This window comes from Bos mutus, chromosome 2 (assembly GCF_027580195.1).
Source record: "Bos mutus isolate GX-2022 chromosome 2, NWIPB_WYAK_1.1, whole genome shotgun sequence".
NCBI classification, from domain to species: Eukaryota; Metazoa; Chordata; class Mammalia; order Artiodactyla; family Bovidae; genus Bos; species Bos mutus.
Window position 1 is genome coordinate 131034766 of NC_091618.1, and position 9020 is coordinate 131043785.

General features: G+C 42.7%; 1 pseudogene; it reads left to right on the plus strand.

Annotated features, from left to right (window-relative positions):
* The first annotated feature begins 6620 nt into the window (after positions 1-6620).
* On the plus strand, positions 6621-8671 carry LOC138990440 (ras-related GTP-binding protein C pseudogene; annotated as a pseudogene).
* Positions 8672-9020: the final 349 nt, after the last annotated feature.

Consider the following 9020-nt stretch of genomic DNA (forward strand, 5'->3'; position numbering starts at 1 on the left):
ACCTTTTCCAGTCCTGTGGCCACTGCTGAGTTTTCCAAATTTGCTGGCATATTGAGTGCAGCACTTTCACAGGATAGTGGTTAGCTCTTCTCTAAATTTTTGGTAGAATTCAACTGTGAAGCCATCTGGCCCTCAGCTTTTGTTTGTTGGAAGATTTTTTATTACAGTTTCGATTTTTGTGCTTTGATGGGTTTGTTAAGATTTTCTATTTTTCCTGGTTCAGTTTTGGAAGGTTATACTGTTCTAAGAATTTTCCCGTTTCTTCCAAGTTGTCCATTTTATTGTCATATCGTTGCTGATCATAGTCTCTTATGAACCTTTGTATTTCTGTGTTGTCTGTTGTGATTTCTCCATTTTCATTTCTAACTTTGTTGATTTGATTTTTCTCCCTTTTTTTCTTGATGAGTCTGGCTAATGGTTTGTCTATTCATTTATCTTCTCAAAGAACCGTAAAAGCTGGTTTTTTAAAAGATAATTTGACAGACTGTTAAGTAGACTGCCCAAGAAGAGAGAGGACACAAATAAATAAAATTAGAAATTAAAGAAAAGATGTTACAACTGCTACTATAAAAATACAAAGGGACATAACACACTACTGTGAACAGTTATTCAATAAGAAATAGGACAACTCATAGAAGTCAATTAATTCCTAGAAACATATAAACTACTAAGACTGACTGATGAAGAAATATTAATAGAAAATATGAACAGGCTAATTAGTAGTAAAGAGATTGAATCGTAATCAACACTCACCCAACAAAGAAAAGTCCAAGACTAGATGACTTTTAAGTTATCTCTATCAAACACTCAAAGACAAGTGAATAACAATCCGTCTGAAATTCATCTGAAAGACTGAAGAGAACACTTCCAAACTCATTGCATGAGGTCAGCATTATCCTAATACCAAAACCAGTCAATGACACCACAGGAGAAGACAATTACAGACAAATACCCTTGATGAACACAGATCCAAAACCTTCAACAAAATATTAGCAAACTGAATCCAGTAATACATTAAAAGGAGCATACACCATTATCAAGTGGGATTTAATACTAGGTTGTAAGAATGGTTTAACATCTACAAACCAATCAATGTTTTAACAAAATGAAGGATAAATGATTATCTTAATAGACGCAGAGAAAGCATTTGACAAAATTTGATATCTAGTTATTATAAAAACTCTCAACAAAGTGGATATAGGAGAAGTGTGCTTCAACATAATAAAGGTCACATGTAACAAGTCTGCAGCTAATGTCATACTTGGGTGAAAATATGAAAGCTTTTTGTTCAGACTTGGAGCAACACAAGGATGCCCACTCTCATCACTTCTATTCAACATAGTATTGGAAGTCCTAGTCAGAGCAATTAGACAAGAGAAAGAAACAAAGTGTATCTAAATTGGAAAGGAAAAATTAAAACCATTACTATTTGCAGATGACATGATATTGTACATAGAAAACTTTAAAGACGTTACCAAATAAAATTTTTAGAACTAATCAACAAATTCAATAAAGTTGCAGACTAGAAAATTAACATAGTTGCCTGTTGCAATTATATACACTATGTTAAACTATCAGAAAGAGAAATTAAGAAAACCATCCTATTCACAGTATATCAAAAGAGTATTTCTTAGGAATAAATTTAACCCAGAAGGCTTCCCTGGTGGCTCAGACAGTAAAGAATCTGCCTGCAATGCAGGAGACCTGGGTTTGATCCCTGGTTTGGGAAAATCCCCTGGAGGAGGGCATGGCAACCCACTCCAGTATTCCTGCCTGGAGAATCCCCATTGACAGAGGTTCCTGATAGGCTACTGTCCATGGGGTCTCAAAGAGTCAGACACAACTGAGCGACTAAGCACAGCACAGGAGGTGAAAGACCTATACAATGAAAACTATAAGACATTGATGAAAGAAACTAAAGAAGACACAAGTAAATGAAAAGATACTCTGAGCTAGCTCATGGATTAGAAGAATTAATATTGTTAAAATGTTCATACTACTCAAAGCAATCTACAGATTCCTATCACAGTGAAACTCCTATCAAAATTCCAATAGGAATTTCACAGAAATCTTTCACAGATGTTTTTCACAGAAATAGAAAAGAAAAACCTCCTAAAATTCATATGGAACAACAAAAGAACCCCCCAAAATCAAAGCAATCTTGAGAAAGAAAAACAAAGCTGGAGGCATCATACTTCCTAATTTTTAACTATACAGTTTTGGCATGAAAACAGACACAGAGATCAATGAAAGCAGAAAAGTTCAATTTTCCAGTGGAAGCTGGCCATGCAGAGAGCCCCATGCTGGGGCTGCTGGGGTGAGGGGTTGGGGCACTGCCTCCTGAGGAGCCCTCTTCCCAGACTCGCTTGGAAGGACAGATGGGAAACTGCTAACTAAACTGAGCCAAGAGGACCAGAATGACCTGGGAGGAGGTGGTGAGTGGTGGCAGGAACTGGTAGGCAAAGGTCCAGGAACAGGCAGGCCAAGTCTCAGAGGAGGCCAAGGGAGGCTGGGCAGTGAGATGGGCTCCAGGGCTGTCCTGGAATAGACTACAGGTCAGGGTGACAATGGCCGGTCTGAACACCTTCACTACAGCTGACTGTGTGATGGAAATCTCACAGAAACCAGAGGGGCGAATTGCTGACTCTCCCCATTTTGATGAGGTGGAAAGAGGCTTGAGGGGGATGCCTAAGTTGTCCCTACTGGGGGAGTCCGGCTGGGGATGTGCCTGGCTCCAAAGTCCCTGCTCCCTCCAAGTGACATGGAGCCAGGTCGCAGGTGAAAGAGGAGTCATTTATGGTTGGGCAGTGGCAGGACCTGGGCTCTGTCAATATTTGGGATGGTTCAATCATTAACCAACTCAGCCTTCTTTTTTGGCAGGCTCTCCTCAGGCAGGTGCTGGGCCAGACCTAGCCCAGCCCTTGGGGACTGGAGCCCCGAGTCCCATCCTGCCTGCCTGCCTGCTGGGGGCTCCATGGGGCGTCAACAGGATTGGACATGGAGGAGCAGGCAGGTGGCAGCACCCTCTGATCAGGAAATTTCTCCCATGATAGGTGGTTCCCCACCTTGTCCCCACCCACAGGGCTACAGTCTTGATTTAGGGGCTAAATAAACATGTGATTAGGGTGCTAAATCAGTTGGGGAAATGAGTTTGAAAAGACCCTATCAAGTGAAAAAAAAAGGCTTTGAAAGTAGTTGTCATAGGAGTCAGAATTTTGACGGATTTTACTACACTTATTTTGTGGTTTAGTATTATTTTATTTTAAATTACAAATGTGGGGAAAGAAATCACAGCAGGATCTTTCTAGTGCTGTGCTCACCTTGACCTGTGCTAAGGGCCAAGGACTATTCTGTGTGTGTGTTCAGTCATGTCCAACTTTGCAACCCTATGGACTGTAGCCCGCCAGCCTCCTCTGTTCCTGGGATTGCCCAGGCAAGAATACTGGGTGGGTTGCCATCTCCTTCTCCAGGGACCCAGGGATCAAAACCACGTCTCTTACATCTCCTGCACTGGCAGGTGGATTCTTTACCACTAGTGCCACCTGGGAAGCTCAAGGACTATTCTAGGCCCTTCATATGCACTGTTTGATTTAACCCCTATTAGCCATTCTAAAAGATATATGCACTCCCATTTTACCCATCTTAGGAAACTGAGGCTCAGAGAAGTGAAATTACTTTTGAAATGCACAGTGAGTATGGAGAGAATGAGGATATGCCCCCAAGTTTTCTGACTTCAAGCGAGGACCTTTCAGGACCTGTCAGTCCTGAAGAGACCTCAGCAGAGTAAGGAACTGGGAAAGGGTGCAGAGGGCAGGTGGAACTCTACATACAAAGGCTAGAGATAAATGGGACCAGCCCTGGGAGGGCAGGGTCCTGATGGTTGACACATCCCTGCTGTGTGGTCTCCATAGATGGAGTTCTGATTCTATCACAAAGTGAGGTGTGGGAGACAGGGACAACAGACCTCCTGAGATAAGGCACGTGAGCTGGAACTAGATAGTAGTAACTGGGTTGTAACAAGCCTAACGGCTCCTGTGTTGTTTGGGGGCCAGTCACTTCACCCCATTGGGCCACTGCAGTCATCAGTTGTCCCTCACTTGAAAGGCAAGAAAACACAGATCACACTGCAAGTTGGTGGTAGAGCTCAGCCTGAAATCCAGGACCCCTGGTTTGTAGCCCGTGTTCTTTCCCCTGCACCTGCTCAGTTTGTTATTGTTTAGTCATTAAGCCATGTCCAACTCTTTGCAACCCCACAGACTGCAGCATGCTAAGGCTTCCTTGTTCTTCACCATATCCTGGAATTTGCTCAGACTCATGTTCATCGAGTCGGTGATGCCATCCAACCATCTCATCCTCTGTCGTCCCCTTCTCCTCCTGCCCTCAATCCTTCCCAGCATCAGGGTCTTTTCCAGTGAGTTGGCTCTTCGCATCAGGTGACCAAAGTATTGGAGCTTCAGCGTCAGCATCAGTCCTTCCAATGAATAATCAGGGTTGATTTCCTTTAGAATTGACTGGTTGGATCTCCTTGCAGTCCAAGGGACTCTCAAGAGTCTTCTTCAGCACCACAACTTGAAAGCATCGTTCAGCACTCAGTCTTCTTTATGGTCCAACTCTCACATTCATACATGAGTACTGGAAAAACCATAGCTTTGCTATATGGACCTTTGTCGGCAAAGTGATGCCTCTGCTTTTTAATATGCTGTCTAGGTTTGTCATAGTGTTTTTTCCAAGGAGCAAACGTCTTTTAATTTCATGGCTGCAGTCACTGTCTTCAGTGATTTTGAGCCCAAGAAAATGAAATCTGCCACTGTTTCCACTTTTTCCCCATCTATTTGCCATGAAGTGATGGGACCGGATGCCATGATCTTAGTTTTCTGAATGCTGAGTTTTAAGTCAACTTTTTCACTCTCCTCTCACCCTCATCAAGAGGCTCTTTAGTTCCTCTTCACTTTCTGTCAATAGAAGTGGTACCATCTGCATATCTGAGGTTGTTGATATTTCTCCAGGCAATCTTGATTCCAGCATGTGATTCACCCAGTCCAGTGTTTCTCATGATGTACTCTGCATGTAAGTTAAATAAATAAGCAGGGTGACAATATACAGCCTTGATGTACTCCTTTCCCAATTTTGAACCGACCTGTTGTTCCATGTCTGGTTCGAACTGTTGTCTCTTGACCTGCATACAGGTTTCTCAGGAGACACGTAAGGAGGTCTGGTATTCTAATCTCTTTAAGAACTTTCTAATTTGTTGTGATCCACACAAAGGTTTTAGTGTAGTCAATGAGGCAGAAGTAGATGTTTTTCTGGAATTCCCTTGCTTTTTCTATGATCCAACAGATGTTCGCAATTTGATCTCTGGTTCCTCTGCCTTTTCTAAATCCAGCTCAGTTTGTACTATGAATGTAAGGGCCAGAGTGAGGGCACTGAGGTCCCATAGGATCTTTCCTCAAGCAGAAGCATGTTGCACATGCTGTCACACATGCTAAAAAAAAGCCCAAAATTATACATGCACATGATTAAACAACCAACTAGTACAATAGACTTAGTATGAGCAGTCATTATCTGCCATCCCATTCCTCATCTACTCCCTTTTCCCCCTCTGTGCTGATTTGAGTACATTTTATTATTCTTTCTTCATGCTCATTAATTCTGTCTTCTCCTGTGTCCATTGTGAAAGCTATCCAATGAGCTATTAATGTCAGATATCAACGTTTTCCATTCTAGAACATCTGTATAATTTTCTTTGCATATTACATCTCTCTGAAAAAATTCTCATTAATTCTTTTCTATCTTAGGTTGTTATAATCACGTTAAAACATTGTTATCTATTCCAACATCTGGATCATTGATAAGTCTCTATATATTGGCTTTTTCCCTCTTGATCATTGGTTACAATTTCCTGTTTCTTTGCCTGTCTCATAATTTTTAAAATTATGCTGAAAACTGTTTGTAAAGGAACCAGCAACTGAAGAATTTGTTTTTTCCTATCAAAAAATCTTTTCCCTTTCTAGTTCAATCAATAACTAAGCTGAAGATGCAAACTATTATTATAGGATGGGTAAACAGCAAGGTCCTACTTGTTGTATTGCACAGGGAACTATATTCAATATCCTGTGATAAACCATAATGGAAAAGAATATGAAAAAGAATGTATCTATCTAACTGGATCACTTTGCTAAAAAGCAAAAATGAACACGTTGTAAATCAATATACTTCAATAAAATAAAGAAAAGGAGGAGGAGGAACTAAGCTGTGATGAAGCTGGATGGCAGCTTTAGTTAAAATCAGAGCCCACCAGATTGCAAGTACTTCCTAGGGAGACATTCTCAGCTTTGGACTGACAGCCTGACAGGTCTGTCTTGTCCACCCCAAAGATGCAGGAGGTTATTCTTCCCTTTGGCAATTTTAAACTTCTCTTCAGTCTTCTCCCCACTGCTACGCCCACCAATGCTCCTTCCAAATTTAGCAAATATCTTAAGGAGACTGGAAGGTTGTTAAGAGTCAGGCCCTTTTTCTGGTTAGAAGTTTGTCTCCTAGATACCTAAGAGTAAGGGAAACTATGCTCCACCATTTAGAACCCCACTAGTCTCTTTAATCTTTAAAAAGCAGAGACAGGGGAGGCGGCGGCCTGGCTTGGCCTGGCCTGGCCTGTCAGGGCGCGGGCGGCGGCGGCTCCAGCACCATGTCCCTGCAGTACGGGGCGGAGGAGACGCCCCTCGCCGGCAGTTACGGCGCGGCGGATTCGTTCCCAAAGGATTTCGGCTACGGCGTGGAGGAGGAGGAAGAGGAGGCGGCAGCCGCGGGCGGCGGGGTTGGGGCGGGGGGGGCGGCGGGGGGGGGGGCGGCGGGGGGGGCCGGAGGAGGCTGTGGCCCGGGGGGCGCTGACAGCTCCAAGCCGAGGATTCTGCTCACGGGCCTCCGGCGCAGCTGCAAGTCCTCCATCCAGAAGGTGGTGTTTCATAAAACGTCACCCAATGAGACTCTCTTTTTGGAAAGTACCAACAAGATTTACAAAGATGACATTTCTAATAGCTCCTTTGTGAATTTCCAAATATGGGATTTTCCTGGGCAAATGGACTTTTTTGACCCAACTTTTGACTACGAGATGATCTTCAGGGGAACAGGAGCGTTGATATATGTCATTGATGCACAGGATGACTACATGGAGGCTTTAACAAGACTTCACATTACTGTTTCTAAAGCCTACAAAGTTAACCCAGACATGAATTTTGAGGTTTTTATTCACAAAGTTGATGGTCTGTCTGATGATCACAAAATAGAAACACAGAGGGACATTCATCAAAGGGCCAATGATGACCTTGCAGATGCTGGGCTAGAAAAACTCCACCTTAGCTTTTATTTGACTAGTATCTATGACCATTCAATATTTGAAGCCTTTAGTAAGGTGGTGCAGAAACTTATCCCACAGCTACTGACCTTGGAAAACCTATTAAATATCTTTATATCAGATTCAGGTATTGAAAAAGCTTTTCTCTTCGATGTTGTCAGCAAAATCTACATTGCAACAGACAGTTCTCCTGTGGATATGCAGTCATATGAACTTTGCTGTGACATGATTGATGTTGTAATTGATGTGTCTTGTATATATGGGCTAAAGGAAGATGGAAGTGGAAGTGCTTATGACAAAGAGTCCATGGCCAACATCAAGCTGAATAACACAACTGTCCTGTATTTAAAGGAGGTGACTAAATTTTTGGCACTGGTTTGCATCCTTAGGGAAGAAAGTTTTGAAAGAAAAGGTTTAATAGACTATAATTTCCATTGTTTCCGAAAAGCTATTCATGAGGTTTTTGAGGTGGGTGTGACTTCTCACAGGAGCTGTAGTCACCAGACCAGTGCCCCCAGCCTGAAAGCGTTGACACACAACGGCACGCCACGAAATGCCGTCTAGCCTGGATGCCAGTGATCGGGGCTCTGTGCCAGCTTATTCTTCACTCCAGGGTCAGGTGCCATGTGCTACAGGACATAGGAGTTGCCGCTTGTGGGAACCTGGTGCCTGTCCCACTAGAGACAAGGGGTAGAGTTTCTCATTTGGATGCAAACACCTTCAGCCAGTGGTGTGCAACTGAAGCTACTATTTCTTAAAAAAAAAAAAAAAAAAAGGCAAAAAAGAATTCCAGAGACCACAGAAGTGTGTGTCTTTCTCCTCTTGGGGGCCCTACTTTAAGTAGTTGGGACATCTTGGACCTGGAGATAACAGCCCTTAACCCGTCCTTACCAGGGGATGTCTCCATCAAATACCAGTTGAAAATAATAGAAAGAACTGAATTTTTATATGCTTCACTTAGATTTTCATTTGAGTAGTCTCTGAAAATCCTGCCTCGCTTAAGTTCTAACACTGCCTCTCAGATTTCAGTTTTGGACCTTGCACACCTCAGACCTTCTAAACGCATTTGCTTGCTAACTCGGAAGACACATGGTCTGACTGCAGCAAGAAAGGACATTCCTGTATTTGTTTCTGAAGAAATGAGAAAATTTTATGCTGCATTAAGTCGAGAGCAAGTCTCCAACAGTGGCTGCTGTGTTCGTTCCCTCAGAAGTGTTGAGGAACAAACTTTGAGACAGAAGAAGATTTTTGCACCTGTGTTTTGGATACCAGATACCTGGGTTCCTTCCCTCGCATTTGAGAAATGATTCTGATCACTGTTTTTTTTTTAAAAAAAAAAGGGAATTAAAAAAGTTGTTTTCCCCACAATCTCTTCCTCCTCTTAGGAGAAAAACTCATCATGTCATTGAAATATTTAGCTCATTTTTCTTTAAACTTGATACCAGTCTCCACATACCTTTTTTCTCAGCTGGTGAGAGTCTTTTAAGAAGTGCTGTGTTGTTGACCCTGAATGACCCGGAGGCACTGGTGGACTGCCCTGGGGCTTGAAGAGCGTATGGCACCACGATGTGTCGGTGAGCATGCTTCGTCTCCAGTGTCCCGACACCAGGTGTCAACTGTGGTACTTTCTTCACCTAGGATATTGATTTATAATTGGTTGTTGTTTGTTGAA